Genomic DNA, 7,500 nt, shown 5'->3' with positions numbered 1-7,500 from the left:
AAGTGCAACCGCTGCCAGCAAAAGTTCTGAAAATCGAGTTCCCGAAAATCTCCGGGTACCCCGCCAACCCCAGCCACCCGAATCGCAAGTGTCAATTCGGCGGGTTGCCTGCCGGTAGTCCTTCCGAAAATGAGGCGCCAAATCGCCGCAACGGCCATTTTTCATTTCGGCATCGGGACTTCCGACGGCAACTGATTAACTAGCCCGGGGACTAGAGCGGCAGCAAATGCAACGTGCCCTCTTGGCGGGAGCAACTTGACCGCCCCCGTGGGGAAAGGTCAACTCGGGGCCCGGGAAAGTCGCCGAGTCCGACCCCATACACTTCCATGAGTTGGGGGTTTTGGCCTTCCCGGCCCAAGGCTCGCCTTATTTCGGCCTGCACTTTCGGAAAAGGGTGCATTCCTTTTGGTTAATGATTTCACCAGCCCGGGTCTTAGCCTCTGCCCCGACGGCTAAGTCTTTTGGTTAATGATTTCCTGCGGCTGGGACTACCCTTTCCCCCGCCCTGCAGGCACCCGGGTCGGGAGGCCGTCGGGGGCACTTTCCGGGGCAAATCCGGACCCTTACGCAAGGGAGAGTGCGCCCCCCGCCTCGGCCGGGGGTCAGGCTGCCGCCTATTAAGCCCGACAGAAAACCCGAAAAATGGACGAAAATGGGAAAAAATCCCCATCCGAAAAAGGCTTAAAAGTCGGTTGGGCGGCAGCTAGGGTCGGTCTCTGCAGACCTGGAGGCTCGGGTGGACTCTTGGAATAAACGTCCAAGTCCCGACTTGCCACCTCCTACTACTGTGCAGATACCCCGCCAACCCCCAGCCACCCGAATGACAAGCGTCCGATCAGCGGGACGAATTTGACAACTCTGGCCGGACCTCTGGAACTCCATCCCGGGTAACCGGGGCAAATTTTTCCGCTTGATCGCCCTTCCACTGGTTAACCATTTGCCCTTTCGGACTTAGTCTCTGGACATTATTCGACGGATTTTCTGGTTAACCATTTGCCCTTTCGGACTTAGTCTCTGGGCATTATTTTCGACTTTTTGGTTAATGATTTCATACTTTTTACTTACTTTTGCCCTTTTTGGTTAATGATTACTCTGCTTACTGGTTAACCATTTGCCCTTTCGGACTTAGTCTCTGGACATTATTTTCGAGTTTTTGGTTAATGATTTCACACTTTTAACATATTTTTGCGCTTTTTGGTTAATGATTACTCTGCTTACTGGTTAACCATTTGCCCTTTCGGACTTAGTCTCTGGACATTATTTTCGACTTTTTGGTTAATGATTTCACACTTTTTACTTACTTTTGCGATTTTTGGTTAATGATTTCACACTTTTAACATATTTTTGCGCTTTTTGGTTAATGATTACTCTGCTTACTGGTTAACCATTTGCCCTTTCGGACTTAGTCTCTGGAGATTATTTTCGACTTTTTGGTTAATGATTTCACACTTTTAACTTAATTTTGTGCTTTTTGGTTAATGATTTCACACTTTTTACTTACTTTTGCGATTTTTGGTTAATGATTACTCTGCTTACTGGTTAACCATTTGCCCTTTCGGACTTAGTCTCTGGACATTATTTTCGAGTTTTTGGTTAATGATTTCACACTTTTAACATATTTTTGCGCTTTTTGGTTAATGATTACTCTGCTTACTGGTTAACCATTTGCCCTTTCGGACTTAGTCTCTGGAGATTATTTTCGAGTTTTTGGTTAATGATTTCACACTTTTTACTTACTTTTGCGCTTTTTGGTTACTGATTTCACACTTTTTACATATTTTTGCGCTTTTTGGTTAATGATTACTCTGCTTACTGGTTAATTATTTGCCCTTTCGGACTTAGTCTCTGCACATTATTTTCGAGTTTTTGGTTAATGATTTCACACTTTTAACATATTTTTGCGCTTTTTGGTTAATGATTACTCTGCTTACTGGTTAACCATTTGCCCTTTCGGACTTAGTCTCTGGAGATTATTTTCGAGTTTTTGGTTAATGATTTCACACTTTTTACTTACTTTTGCGCTTTTTGGTTACTGATTTCACACTTTTTACATATTTTTGCGCTTTTTGGTTAATGATTACTCTGCTTACTGGTTAATTATTTGCCCTTTCGGACTTAGTCTCTGCACATTATTTTCGAGTTTTTGGTTAATGATTTCACACTTTTAACATATTTTTGCGCTTTTTGGTTAATGATTACTCTGCTTACTGGTTAACCATTTGCCCTTTCGGACTTAGTCTCTGGAGATTATTTTCGACTTTTTGGTTAATGATTTCACACTTTTAACTTAATTTTGTGCTTTTTGGTTAATGATTTCACACTTTTTACTTACTTTTGCGATTTTTGGTTAATGATTACTCTGCTTACTGGTTAACCATTTGCCCTTTCGAACTTAGTCTCTGGACATTATTTTCGAGTTTTTGGTTAATGATTTCACACTTTTAACATATTTTTGCGCTTTTTGGTTAATGATTACTCTGCTTACTGGTTAATTATTTGCCCTTTCGGACTTAGTCTCTGCACATTATTTTCGAGTTTTTGGTTAATGATTTCACACTTTTAACATATTTTTGCGCTTTTTGGTTACTGATTTCATACTTTTTACTTACTTTTGCGCCTTTTGGTTAATGATTACTCTGCTTACTGGTTAACCATTTGCCCTTTCGGACTTAGTCTCTGGACATTATTTTCGAGTTTTTGGTTAATGATTTCACACTTTTTACTTACTTTTGCGATTTTTGGTTAATGATTACTCTGCTTACTGGTTAACCATTTGCCCTTTCGGACTTAGTCTCTGGACATTATTTTCGGGTTTTTGGTTAATGATTTCACACTTTTTACTTACTTTTGCGATTTTTGGTTAATGATTACTCTGCTTACTGGTTAACCATTTGCCCTTTCGGACTTAGTCTCTGGACATTGTTTTCGACATTTTGGTTAATGATTTCACACTTTTAACTTAATTTTGTGCTTTTTGGTTAATGATTTCATACTTTTTACTTACTTTTGCGATTTTTGGTTAATGATTTCATACTTTTTACTTACTTTTGCGATTTTTGGTTAATGATTTCATACTTTTTACTTACTTTTGCCCTTTTTGGTTAATGATTTCATACTTTTTACTTACTTTTGCGATTTTTGGTTCATGATTACTCTGCTTACTGGTTAACCATTTGCCCTTTCGGACTTGGTCTCTGGACATTATTTTCGACTTTTTGGTTAATGATTTCACACTTTTAACTTAATTTTGTGCTTTTTGGTTAATGATTTCATACTTTTTACTTACTTTTGCCCTTTTTGGTTAATGATTACTCTGCTTACTGGTTAACCATTTGCCCTTTCGGACTTAGTCTCTGCACATTATTTTCGAGTTTTTGGTTAATGATTTCACACTTTTAACATATTTTTGCGATTTTTGGTTAATGATTACTCTGCTTACTGGTTAACCATTTGCCCTTTCGGACTTAGTCTCTGGAGATTATTTTCGACTTTTTGGTTAATGATTTCACACTTTTAACATATTTTTGCGCTTTTTGGTTACTGATTTCATACTTTTTACTTACTTTTGCGCCTTTTGGTTAATGATTACTCTGCTTACTGGTTAACCATTTGCCCTTTCGGACTTAGTCTCTGGAGATTATTTTCGAGTTTTTGGTTAATGATTTCACACTTTTTACTTACTTTTGCGATTTTTGGTTAATGATTACTCTGCTTACTGGTTAACCATTTGCCCTTTTGGACTTAGTCTCTGGAGATTATTTTCGACTTTTTGGTTAATGATTTCACACTTTTTACTTACTTTTGCGATTTTTGGTTAATGATTTCACACTTTTTACTTACTTTTGCGATTTTTGGTTAATGATTACTCTGCTTACTGGTTAACCATTTGCCCTTTCGGACTTAGTCTCTGGAGATTATTTTCGAGTTTTTGGTTAATGATTTCACACTTTTTACTTACTTTTGCGATTTTTGGTTAATGATTTCACACTTTTTACTTACTTTTGCGATTTTTGGTTAATGATTACTCTGCTTACTGGTTAACCATTTGCCCTTTCGGACTTGGTCTCTGGACATTATTTTCGAGTTTTTGGTTAATGATTTCACACTTTTTACTTACTTTTGCGATTTTTGGTTAATGATTACTCTGCTTACTGGTTAACCATTTGCCCTTTCGGACTTAGTCTCTGGAGATTATTTTCGAGTTTTTGGTTAATGATTTCACACTTTTTACTTACTTTTGCGATTTTTGGTTAATGATTACTCTGCTTACTGGTTAACCATTTGCCCTTTCGGACTTAGTCTCTGCACATTATTTTCGAGTTTTTGGTTAATGATTTCACACTTTTAACATATTTTTGCGCTTTTTGGTTAATGATTACTCTGCTTACTGGTTAACCATTTGCCCTTTTGGACTTAGTCTCTGGACATTATTTTCGAGTTTTTGGTTAATGATTTCACACTTTTTACTTACTTTTGCGATTTTTGGTTAATGATTTCACACTTTTTACTTACTTTTGCGATTTTTGGTTAATGATTACTCTGCTTACTGGTTAACCATTTGCCCTTTCGGACTTAGTCTCTGGAGATTATTTTCGAGTTTTTGGTTAATGATTTCACACTTTTTACTTACTTTTGCGATTTTTGGTTAATGATTTCACACTTTTTACTTACTTTTGCGATTTTTGGTTAATGATGACTCTGCTTACTGGTTAACCATTTGCCCTTTCGGACTTAGTCTCTGCACATTATTTTCGAGTTTTTGGTTAATGATTTCACACTTTTTACTTACTTTTGCGATTTTTGGTTAATGATTTCATACTTTTTACTTACTTTTGCGATTTTTGGTTAATGATTACTCTGCTTACTGGTTAACCATTTGCCCTTTCGGACTTGGTCTCTGGACATTATTTTCGAGTTTTTGGTTAATGATTTCACACTTTTAACATAATTTTGCGCTTTTTGGTTAATGATTACTCTGCTTGCTTGTTACTGATTTCCCCTTTCGGACTTGATCTCTGGCCGTTCTTTTCGACCTTTTTGGATAAGGTTTCCACACTCTGAAATTATTTTGGGCTCACTGATTAGGCGAGATCAAGGGGGCATGCCTGGGCACTTTGGGCTCAGTTTGGGAAGGCGGCGTCCGTGTGCTCCTCCGCCCTTCCCGCACTTGCGGCTAGGTTTGCCAAACTGCGCTGACCCGCAGCCCTGCCTTTTTGCCCACGGCACGGAACGACTCAAGTCTGGCTCCGTTCCAGGCCGTTGCCTCCGGCTGCCCGCCGTCCGGCCGGCCTGGGACGTACCCCGGCTGACGGCGCCGGAGGCCCTCTAGCAGCCACCGGTGCCGCGGGCCAATGGGTCCGGGCGTTCCGGAGCTATCGGTGGGGAAGTGCTCTCCCCTTTTCCTGACGCCGTTCGCCCGAGCAGAGGTGCAGCCTGACGGGACTGCTGTCGCCTTCCGCGGCGCACCGGCCCCTTTCACCTGCCGTCGACCGCGCGGAGCTCGGACCTCCCTCCCCGAAGTTATGGCCCCGGCGCCGGAGGGTGCCCGGGGCCGGGCATTCAGCGGGGTGAGTCTTCACCTTCCCGGTCAGCCTGCGGGGTCGGTGCGCCGGCACTCGACGCCGGAGGGTCCCCTCTTTCCGTAGAGCCCCGCCCGGTGCCGATCGGCCGGCGGATTGCGGAGCGAACCGCGCCTGACCGACGGGCCTCGGAAACCCGTTGCAGTCGACGGGGGGGAACCGGACAGCGGGACGAGGTGCCGATTCCACCCGCAGATTCGATCCCGAAATCCCGCGGGATTCGGCGGTCCGACCCGACAGATTCAAACGTCGCCCGGGCGGCCCCCAGCGGTCGGGCCGGCCTGGTTCCGCCACCGCCCGATGCCCCTCGCCCCCGGCTACCGCCGGCCGCGCAGACCGAGCGAATGCGGCCGGACGTCCGGCGGCAATCGGCCGGAAAGCGGTATGGCCATTTCCTACTGTCCCTCGGACGGGCAGAGGGGCGGCGCCGGGGCACTCGCGGACCAGGCCGCGCCCCTCCGAGCCCTACCGCCTGCCGTCGACCGCGCGGGGATCGGACCCTCCTCGCCGAAGTTATGGAGGTAGGACCGGGAGGCTGCCCAGGGTCGGGACTTCAACCGGCTGCCGCCACCCTTTCCCGCCTGTCCCACGGGCTCGGAGATCCAGGCCCTGCAAAGACCCTCCGGTCGCCACCCGACAGGTGCTTTACCGGAGAAATCGTAAACCGGCGTCAGGGCCGGACCTGTCCCGCAGAGGGCAGCCTGCGCCCTTATGCTTTCCCTTTTGCTTTGGCCCCGCAGTAGCAAATGGTTCACCGATAAGTCGGGAACCCACACGCCCGGCCCCACCCGCCCATCCTTCCGCAATGCATCGCCTAGACACACGCACCAAGGGCGCTCTCCTTCCCCCGCCTCCCACATCCCACAGGATGTGCCCTCAGACCACGGCGCCCACACAACCACCCACCCACCCAACCTTCCTAAACACGCCGGCAAACATGCATACAAACACGGCCACCTTCGCAAATTCACCCCCACGCCGACTATTAAGCCCGGCAAGACTCATTGCAGCCAACCGCGGCCAAAAGTTGAAGTGACAACTCATTAACCAATTTCCAAAATTAGGCCAACTGAATAACCAGACTCTTTGTCAATCTGACGACGGGGGCAAATCATAAACCGGTTCTGCCCACTGCTAGCCTTCGCAAAGTCACCCCCGCACGCCGACTATTAAGCCCGGCAAGACTCATTGTAGCCAACCGCGGCCAAAAGTTGAAGTGACAACTCATTAACCAATTTACAACATTTGGACAACTGATTAACCAGACTCTTTGTCAATCTGACGACGGGAGCAAATCATAAACCGGTTCTGCCCACTGCTAGCCTTCGCAAGGTCACCCCCGCACGCCGACTATTAAGCCCGGCAAGACTCATTGTAGCCAACCGCGGCCAAAAGTTGAAGTGACAACTCATTAACCAATTTACAACATTTGGACAACTGATTAACCAGACTCTTTGTCAATCTGACGACGGGAGCAAATCATAAACCGGTTCTGCCCAGTGCTAGCCTTCGCAAAGTCACACCCCCCCCCCCCCCCACGCCGACTATTAAGCCCGGCAAGACTCATTGCAGCCAACCGCGGCCAAAAGTTGAAGTGACAACTCATTAACCAATTTACAACATTTGGACAACTGATTAACCAGACTCTTTGTCAATCTGACGACGGGGGCAAATCATAAACCGGTTCTGCCCACTGCTAGCCTTCGCAAAGTCACCCCCGCACGCCGACTATTAAGCCCGGCAAGACTCATTGTAGCCAACCGCGGCCAAAAGTTGAAGTGACAACTCATTAACCAATTTACAACATTTGGACAACTGATTAACCAGACTCTTTGTCAATCTGACGACGGGAGCAAATCATAAACCGGTTCTGCCCACTGCTAGCCTTCGCAAAGTCACCCCCCCCCCCCCACGCCGACTA

Source organism: Heterodontus francisci, unplaced genomic scaffold (assembly GCF_036365525.1).
Source record: "Heterodontus francisci isolate sHetFra1 unplaced genomic scaffold, sHetFra1.hap1 HAP1_SCAFFOLD_1050, whole genome shotgun sequence".
Taxonomy (NCBI): domain Eukaryota; kingdom Metazoa; phylum Chordata; class Chondrichthyes; order Heterodontiformes; family Heterodontidae; genus Heterodontus; species Heterodontus francisci.
Note: the sequence above shows the minus strand (reverse complement) of the source record.